We start from the raw sequence: 10,462 nt of genomic DNA on the forward strand, positions 1-10,462 counted from the left end.
GGGTAACTTGTTATTACTGAGAAAACAAAAAATGAGAATAACCTGCAAGAAACTGTATACAGGTATGTAAAAAATATATTTTTTACTCTACACTCTCTATTTTGGTTGCTGCTTTTAGAGGTCACCACAGCATATCATCTGCCACCATCTCATTTTATCCTTCTTCTGCCACACCAACACTCTGTATGTGCTCCATCACTACATCCATAAATCATCTCTGTGGTCTTCCTCTTTTCCTCGTGCCTGGCAGCTCCATATTCAGTATAATTTGCTCAGTATATCCACTAACCCTCCTCTGCACATATCCAAACCACCTTAACCTGGAAAACTAAGTACATCCCATGATTCAGTAGCTTGCAGAACTGCCTTTAGCAGCAATAAATTTAAGTAATTGGTTTTTGTTTGGCTTTATCAGTCTCTCATATCTTTGTGGAAGAATTTTAGGAAACTACCCTTTACAACATTGCTTCAATTTTTTTTGCAAACATTCATTTATCCACAGCTCTGTTATGGTCCAACCACAGCATTACAGTTGTGTTGATATGTAGACTTTGACTAGGCCTGTAGTCAAGTCATTTTTCCTTTTACTGCTGTAGTTGTGATCATTTTCTTTCCCAGTTTGGGCCAAGCTTTACCTGCCAGACAGATGGCCTCACATATGATTCTGGAATACTTTGGTATAAAGACAAGTTTATGTTTCACTTAATGGCTGATGGTGTCCACATTCTGTGGCTGCAAAACAAGCCCAAATCACCGCCCCTCCACCACCATGCTTTATAGTTGATAGAAGATGTTTGTGTCCTTATTCTGTGAATGGTTTTCTTCAAATGTAGCACTGAGCATTATGGGCACACATCTCGACTTTGGTCTTGATGTCTCCAATGGGAACTGTTCCAGAAGTCTTGAAGTTTGTTCAGATGCAACTTTGCAAACCTAAGCCCTGCTACCCTGTTGTTTTCAGAAGAGTTCTTAAAGGCTCTTTCAAAGGAGATTTTCTCCTTGAACTCCTTCCAAACAAGCCTTACTTGTTCAGTCTTTTAATATTTGTGATGTCATGAACTTTAACATTTAACATGCTGAGGCCTGTAGAGTCTTAGATGTAGCTTTTGGCTTTTTTGCAATTTCTCTGAGAAATGCACCGTCTGACACTGGAGTGTATTTGCTGGGACGTCCACTCCTGGGAAGATTGTGGTATTTAGGTGTGCTAACAAACACACCAGGCCAGCACCCTGCCAAAATGTCTGTTTTTATAGGGCTGCTAACATTTGCTGATGATAAGTTAATCAAGTGGTTTTGATTAGCAACACCTGGCTCCCACTGACCTTTTTAATTCCTGTGGAAGCTGTAAGGGTGTGCTTAGTTTTCACAGAACTGCGAAGAATCTTATGAAAAGATTCTTTTTAAGATGAATGAACAAATGCATAAAAGAGGAATTTAAAACAAATATGTTCCAGCAGTGCAGGCTTTAGAATGTACAACATAGGTAGGTGATTACAGACCGGTCCAAAAAAACAACTCTATTGCTAATTTTCCTCACTCATGACAAATATACTTCGGATGGACTTTTATGTTACTCACTTTTTTACTGGCTGCTTTGATTGACAGGTGGTATCAATCAAAGCAGCTTGCAAATGTTTATTGAAAACTTAGCAGTTTGCTCTTTTATCCTAAGATGTTTACTTTTGATCCCAGTGATGGCAATGGGGTTTCCAAACTACTGGGTGATATCATGGTGGCTTTTTGCACCTTTTTAAAAAAAAAGAAAAAAAAGAAAATCCTATCATATACCATAAACGGACCCAGGACAACTGCTTTCAATTCACAATTCCAGTATTTGGACTGCAGTACACTGAGTTGTCTTTTCACATAAAATAAGACAATGAATATGAATCTGTTTTTCTTTTTTTGTATCATTAGTTTCTGAGTTCTGTTTTGTCTACATTACACTTCATTTATAGATCTCATATAGATAATACATGAAGGTTTTCACCTTTTTTCTGCAATGAAACAGAGATGTAGCACTGCAGCTGTGTTTCCAACCAATAACTGTCACATTATGTGAGCTGTACTTTCAGCACACAGCTAAAATCACAATGCTTACGTATTCAAAGTAGTGCGACTGGCTTATAAAATGACAGTGGTGGAATGGTAAATACCAGAGTGACAACATCAGACGTTTGTTTAGTGAGTTTCGAGTGTCTGGTTGCACAGTATGCTCAGTAGCAGAGTGTTTTCAGTGGCTGTGGTCTGTGTGTGTGTGTGTGTGTGTGTGTGTGTGTGTGTGTGTGTGTGTGTGTGTGTGTGTGTGTGTGTGAGAACGTACAGTTTGCTCATATGAGTGCACTTTATAATAAGCGTGTGTGTATGTTTGTTAATCGAGTCAGTAGCTTGTTCATCCAGTAGCTCTGTGTGTGTGTGTGTGTGTGTGTGTGTGTGTGTGTGTGTTGGCTCTCTGTGGGGTTGTCGGTTTTTCATGCTGTTTGGAAGTTTATGATCAGTATTTTCCGGCTTGCATGACTTAGCGTGTGAAAATCCATTCACACCCAACACAAACACACACACACACACATGCCTACACAAAAACACCCACACATAGACACACACACAGTAATGGTGTGGATCTTGATGATATTCCATGTTGTGTCCCTTACAGTATGGTAGTCTTGGTAGCGGTGCTTTGTGGGGGGAGTCAGTGTGTGTGTGTATGTAACTTTGTGTATTTGTGAGTGCAGCTCCATGTCGGTGTGTGTGGAATGAGTGTAAAAGACATCAGACACCGCCGCTAATGGGTTTAATCAATGACAGATGAAATTCTTGTTGTTTTTCTCACCGCAGCACTGTCTGCTCCAATAGGAACAAGGCACAGAATGTGCAGAGAGGTTGATGGGGAGGACTGATTTTGAAAATCTCATTTATACGTTCAGCCCCTATACATATACTAACAAACACTTGCACACATATTCATAAACCCAGGGAGGAAAGTAACTCTATTGGCATGAACCTGCTTGCATTTTGCTCTGCCATAGAGTTTACGAACTGCATGAAATATGCATATTACAAATAAACTATGCATAGACTGGTTACTCATATATGTCCACACACACTCACTCACATACACGCACTTGCCAAAGTCTTTTCTGTGCTCCAGCTGGGGACCCAGCTGCAGTGATGTCATTGCTTGCTGCCACTTTGCTGATTGTGACTCTTATTGAAAGCAGAGCAATTTGATTCAGCTTCAAGAGCGGTCACAGTGCAAAGACATGCACATGCATACACACAACGCACCAAAACTAAAATAGATTATGCACGTACGCTCCTGTCGGTTCATTCCATCAGCATATTTTGAGTGTGCACACACGGACACACAAAGTGCTTTAATGTCGGATCATAGTGCCACATCACTTTCACAGCACTTTTCCAAAGTAGACAAACAGATTGAATGCTCAGGAGATGAGATGGAAAGCAGGGTTAGAGAGAAAGAAAGAAGAAAAATATGCCCTTGAAGACTTGATTTTGACAAAGAGAAAGATAAGAAGAGAGACAGGTGGGAACGCAGTATTGACAGTTTACTTTGAGAGCTGAGATAAGAGAGATGAATTTACGCAATGAGGGAATGTCTCCTTCTCCAGGCCATCCCCAAATACATCCATCTCTTTCACACATACACGTTTATGCACACAAACAGCTACCACACTGCGCACTGACAAATAAAATCTTATAACTGTGTGCAGATTTGCGTACGTACAGGCACACACCCCAAATAGTTCACCAGAACTTTTTTTAAATGATCAAGCTTTTCTTCAAAACATCATTCTCTTCTTAAGCTTCTCATCTCACACACACACACACACACACACACACACACACACACACACACACACACACACACACACACACACACATTGACAAAATCAGTTACAAGGCTCTCTGAAAGTCCTGCCAGTGTAAAACCTGCAAACATATGAGAACAGGCCTGAACATCTGGAGTTGTCCCAGCAACCCCCCCCCCCCCCCCCATTCTGGTCTTTGCACTGTGTCCTCAATGCCAGTGGCACAATTTCAAGTTCTTAACCCTGCATCAGCTCCTCCGTGAGACCTTTCTACCCATTCATGTCCTTTTCGCCTGGTCCCCTTCACCGTCCCCCTTTTGCTGCCATCCCACCTATTCCCTCCTCCCTTCCTCTGCCTTGTATACACTCGTCTGTTGGCATGTCCTCTGTCTTTCCAACCTTTGAAGGCTTTTCAGGCTGCTAATAAAAGACAGGTCCCCACCACAACAAAAGAGCTCAGCGCTGCCTTTGAATAAACAGTTTATTTCGCTCCGCTCCGCTCCGCTCCCCGCACCCACCCACCTCCCATGCACCCTACCCCACCCCTGTGTGTGCTTTTTCACTCTTGGCTAAGGGGGAAATATGTGCACTTGCTATGTTTTTTTTCCATGTGATCACAATGCTCTGGAACAGATTAACAGAAGACGAGGGAGGGAGAGAGCAATGAAAAAGAGCAGAAGAACAGAATGAGAGAGCAGGTAACTGTGGCAAAGTTGGCTTTTTTTGTATGTGTGTATGTCTGTATCTATCATTCTATCAATTGCATATTTGAACAGATGCTCTCCTCCCATCTCAGCATCTTATCTTCAGAGCATGACAGTACACTCCTACAAGCACCTGTAGTCTGCACTCTGAGGTAAACTCCCTAAACCACATTAGGCCTGTGTACACTGGCAACACCTGGCTTTTCCCAGTGGGATTCAAATAAACATCTAGTTGAAGAGAGACCTGTTTTGTTGGATAAACTGGAACAACCTAGCTTTGAATCTGAGCATAATCCACCACATCCAGGAGAATCACGTCAAAGTTAAGTTGACAATTTGTGCTGTTTACATGTGTAGAAATATTTCTCTGGCTAGAAGTGACTTGTAAGGCATATTTGAAAAGGCGTATTTTCCCCCAAATGTAAATAAGTTCTCAGTTTGTTGGACCTGGACCGAGTGTGGCCCTGAAAGCTGGAAAGACACTCAGCTACTGAACGGAGCCCCAACAGCTGGGCCAGGAGCAAGCTGGGTAGGACAAAATGCTCACTCCAGCAGACCTGTACAAACATAAATATGATTCAAAATATTTGAACTGCTTGAGGTGAACCTTAATTTGCCTCATCAAGACACTTACAACCTCAACATGGCTGAAAATCACTTGGAAGATAAGTTTATTAAGCACTTGTTATATGTGTTTTTTGAGCAAATTCACCTACTCGCCCCCCCTACTCATTGCAACCCAACCCACACAAGCCACAGCCAAACTGTAATACAACCAAATGCTGCACTGGACCAAACCACAACTCACTACTTAACATCCACCAGCAAACTCTTTCAGTGTCTCATAACCTTTAGCTCTTTAGGGCTCTTTCTTTTCTTGTTTGTCCACTGCTCCTCCCTCTGCCCGCTTCTGTTTTAGCCTACCTTTGGCCTTCCTGTCCTCTCCTCTGGTTCACTCTTAGAGTCTTTCTGTCTTTCTTTATAGGGTTGCACAAGAACACTGCCAGTTTTCCCAAAATAAACTTTTTTTTGGCTATTTTGACACTATAATCAAACCCATAAAGGCTAATGCTCTCAAATAGCCAGATGCATTTCTTCTTTAATGAGCGCAAAAGTTTTCAGCTGTGCTAACATTGCTGAAAAGGGGTTTTCTAATGATCAATTAGCCTTTTAACATGATAAATTTGCATTCGGTAACAGTGTGTGCCATTGGAACACAGAAGCAATGGCTGCTGAAAATGGACCTTTGCACAGCTACATAGATATTCCATTAAAAATTATAAATGATTTATAAATAATTATGTCATTAATCATTAATTGCCATGTACATGTCTGATCAATTTTATGTTATTTTAATTAAAACCAAATGTGTGTTTCTTTCAAAAACAACAACATTTCTCAATAAGTAGTTTTCAGTGGTACCATACATACTTATATAAGTATGTGTTCATGTGTGTGTGTGTGTGTCTGTATGAGCCACCACAGGCTTGTTGGAGCTATTAGAGTGCTGGCTGAGGAGCACAGCATAGAAGCTCCAGATGGGCAACTTGAGGTAGACACATGTAGATTCACATAACACATACACACCATAAATACACACAAAAGACATACAATGTCCACAGACACACTGTGCATATTAATGATGACAGAGTGACCGGAGGAAAATTAATACCTACAATACACACAAGTTCATAAACAGACTTTGAAATGTATGCAAGCAGTTGATTGCACACACACGTTCACTTGCACACAGCTGGTATGCACAGCTGCTGCACACTCGCCCCATGATGCTCGCAGTGAATGATGGACAGAGTGAAAGTGAGGACGGGTGACACAAAAGAGCATCCCTTCATCTCTGTCACTCAGCTAATCCCTCTCCTCTCTCGCCCATTACTTCACTCTACTTCTTGCCAGCAAACCCCCTCCCCCAAAACCCTTGCCCTGTTCTGTGCGTCAGCCGCTAACTCTTTTCCTTTTCTGTTTTCCTACTTTCCTCTCCAACATCTATCTTTTTCTCTCTTTTCCTTTTTCCTACTCCTACTTTCCTTTGTTTGGTGCAAAAAGAGGGAAAATTTGGCTTAAAATCAAAGTAAAAGCAGTGATGTACTACAATGGTAGTGGTCAACATTTCAATACTGTAACTGCAACATTTTTAGCTACTATTTTATAGAAACATTACATTCAAACTAATTAGCAAATGCAGCTGTCAAATAAGTTCACTTCTATTAAAAGTAAAATCGCTCTTATGAATTTAAAGTATACAGTACAGTACTTGAGCAGATCTCATTTTCCACAATGGGTTACTAGCACCTACACAGACAGGGATGTTTTGAAATGCTTTAAAATCAGTGTGTTTTTCTCTGTCCTATAATTTGTAACATTTATTTGCCTCTATAACCCAATCTCTTACAGTTGTGCACTATGATTTGTTGCATAAGGCATTTAAAAAAAAAAAAGTTTTTGAAAATATGATTCTCTCCACCTTTGTGCTTTACAGCGTTCATTGTGTTGGTGTAAACTTTTTTAACTCAGCTTTTTTACTCTCATTAACTACAGCTCACACTTATTTTTTGTACAGCAGCCTGGCTAGAATTTCATATTTTCCCAGCAACATTCATTTTGCATCTCCCTCTTGGCCAACAGGAATTTACTGCTAGCTCCAGTGTTACCCCTATGGTTCTCCCATTTGTCATCCGTCAGGCCCAGCAAAGTTATTGGAACGTTGCAGTTGCTCTTCCCGTGGCGTGGATGCGGCTGGCGGGCACGTTCTTGGGGTTACAGTAAAACAAGCATCTAATGACACCCCCTGTAACCACAGCAAAGGGGGGCCACGCGTCACCAGTGCTAACCCAGGAAATGCTTTGGTTGGCCACAGGGTAATTGGGACTGTCCCATGTAATTTGGGCAGAGAGGCAGGCAAGTCTGGCCAAAACTCCTGCACTTGTCTCTCCCTGGCTGTTGGTCAACCCCACAGCACCACAGAAATGACAAAGAGATGGAGAGCTGAAGGAGATAGGGTACCGAAAAGAAATTGAAAGAACGAGTTGAGACAGAATACTGAGAGGCTGCATGAAAAGAAATCAGTGAATAGAGCAGAAGGAAAGTGCAGAGATTGACAGACTGGATTAGTGGTGTGTTGATGTGTGTGTGTATGTGTTTAAAGAAGTGTCACAGCAAAGGAAGAGAAAGTGAAGCGTGGCGTGTGTATGGTGGGCATTATTTTTCCCTGTGCAGGTTCCCCTGCGCTGAGGCAGATGGAAAATAGGAAAGGGGAGCAGGGGGAAATTCAGCTTAGTCAGGTCTTCTGCTCCAGCAGTGTACCCATCAGTGTGTGTGTGTTTTCTCTGACTGTCAGGTCCTCTTCACAAGCTCCGCTCACTTTAAGTGGGACAGACAGCTCAAAGACTAAAGAGCTCTCTGTGTGCTGGCCTGAAACCACAGGTGTGTGTTTGTGCACAGACACTTGTATCTACTGTATGTGTGTCTGTGTGTAAAAATTTTATGTGCATATATTTCTATTTTCTGTGCGCAGGTTTAAATGTGGTTATTATGCATCTGTGTGTATTTAGACATTTTTTGTAGTGTGTCTGAGTGTGTATGCCTTCATTTAACACTGTTTAGCTTTGATGTGACTAGTTATCAGGTGTTTCTGTGTATGTGTGCATAGCTGTCTGCATGTGCACCTACGTATGTGTAGCCTTAAACCTCACTAAACACAGAACTACGTACTAGAGTGTGTGTAATGTCTCTCTCTGTGTTTGTAATGGCTACTGTGTTATACCTGTCTGTCTCCAAAGATCTTTTCGTATTAGTGGAATTAGACGGCTTCTTCCGCATGTTGTCTGCGTGTGTGTGATCTGTCTGTGTTTCTTTAGTTCACTTGTGTCTGTGCTTGTGTAGCTAGGGAGCAATATGTCCGCTTACTGCGTATGCATGTGCATGAGTGTGCATATAGAAATGTGCAAGAATGTGTGTTTCAGGCATCGGGGTCACCGACAGGTCCTCATCTGCTCAGACCAGACCAGACAATGAGGAGGGGAGAGGCATGGTGTGGTGCAGAGTACATCGGTGTGTCGTGGAGCAGCCTCCAATCTGGGACATGGCCTTGGGCTGCAACTAAATGAAAAATCAAAGAGCACAGCAGCAGGGCCTTAAATGTTTGCAAATCTGAGACTGACTAAACCGTGCTAAACATAAAAACATACACAGAGGAGACTTTAAGCAGATCTCCCGCAGAACAGCACCCCATGACCTGCTTTCCGGGCCTCGTTTTGGCTCAAGTCCAAACCCGGTCAGGTACACACCGAAGGCAAATTCCCCACTAGCAGGCTCCCTTTATTTACCTTTCCAATGCTGCTTTGTTTTCAGGATTAATCAGAGTGTAGCATTCACAAGAAAAATCCATGACTGTAATTGAATGCATTTTTAACTTCAATAAACAACATATTTAGCAAGTGTTGTTGTTGTTTTTGCCCCAGATGCTTGCGTAACAGTAATATGTTTAACAAAGCACAGATGCTGAATTAGCCTGAAGACATAGGTCTGCATTACAGAGGGAGAAAGACGAGGAGACAAACTGTTTAAGAATGTCCCTACCTTTCACATTGCTACAAAACACACTACCTCATCAAGCCAAGGCCAAAGGCTGAGTCCAAAGAAAGAGAAAAAACCCCCAAAACACTCTGACCTTTCTTGAGATCAGGCTGACCTATTAAACTGGTATCATGTTTTGTTTGTGACATTTGGGCTGTGCGCTCCACATGTAGCTCATGGGGGGAAGGGGGGGAGGGGGTATTACAGGAATAGGCTTAAGTGAAAACACAGGGGAGGCGGAGAGAAGGAGATGGTGTAAAATGTGATGAAAGAGGAGATGAGAAGGAACACAAAGGGAGAAATATACAGAGTGAGAGTCTAAATGGGTTGGGATGAGGCAAACGTGTTCTGTCATACAGAGGGAGTATGAGGTACTAATAGAATTTTAAGCCTTTTGTGCTGCAGTTGAGGTTTCAATTCAGGAAGGACTCTCCAAAACTGTTCCAGTACTCCTGCACCAGTACAGCAGACAACGCCAAAGCTCTGCACAGCTGGGAAAGTCCAATCTGACTCATTTGTGGACTTCATTCAAATTCTATGCATCTACAGATGGAGAAATAGTGCTGCAGTGCAAATAAGTTTGGAATACTGAAATGCAACGGTGTGCAGCTCACATTCTCTTCTCGTCTATTTTGATGGTTAACCCCGGTGATGTGAAACAAAAGCAGTAGCATCTTTTATTCTTTTTGGTTTTTTTGGCTTGGGTAAAGAATATGAGGAAAACATAAAGGAAGCAAGAGTAATTGCTAGAACACAGTATATGCTTTGCAGATGAGACTTACTGATTATGTGGACACATCCATCCATCCCTCCACCCATCCATCCCTCCACCCATCCATCCATCCATCCATCCATCCATCCATCTATCCATCCATCCATCCATCCATTCATTCTCTTCCATTTCTCCTTTACTCCTCTTTCTACACTCTCTTCCCTCCCTCCTTCTCCCTCATTCACTGTCCTCTTTCATCTCAGGCCAGACATGCCCAACTGCACCCAATTAGCATTTTTCTCCCTCTTTTCTTTCTCCCCCTTATCCCCTCCATTTTTGCCCTCTCTTCTCTCCTCTCTGTTTGTTGTGTAAATTAGATTTGGGGGCTCTAGACAGATTTTGTACTGTTTAAGCTCTCTCTTTCTTCTGCTCTCTCTCTTTCTTAACATGTATAAACCTGCTGGCAATTAAACATTTATAGAACTGGCATGCCCCCATTTATCCCATCTCACTCCGTCTTTTCTCTCTCTCCCGCCCACCCTTCTGAGCCATTCACCTCTAACCTGCTTTTATCTTGCTCTGACACTCTCTCTTTCTTCTTGAATTTTCAGCCTGACACTTGT

The sequence above is a fragment of the Mchenga conophoros genome, linkage group LG2 (genome assembly GCF_057382185.1).
Source record: "Mchenga conophoros isolate Kocher_MC1m ecotype Shallow Benthic linkage group LG2, M_conophoros_male_GT1.1, whole genome shotgun sequence".
NCBI classification, from domain to species: domain Eukaryota; kingdom Metazoa; phylum Chordata; class Actinopteri; order Cichliformes; family Cichlidae; genus Mchenga; species Mchenga conophoros.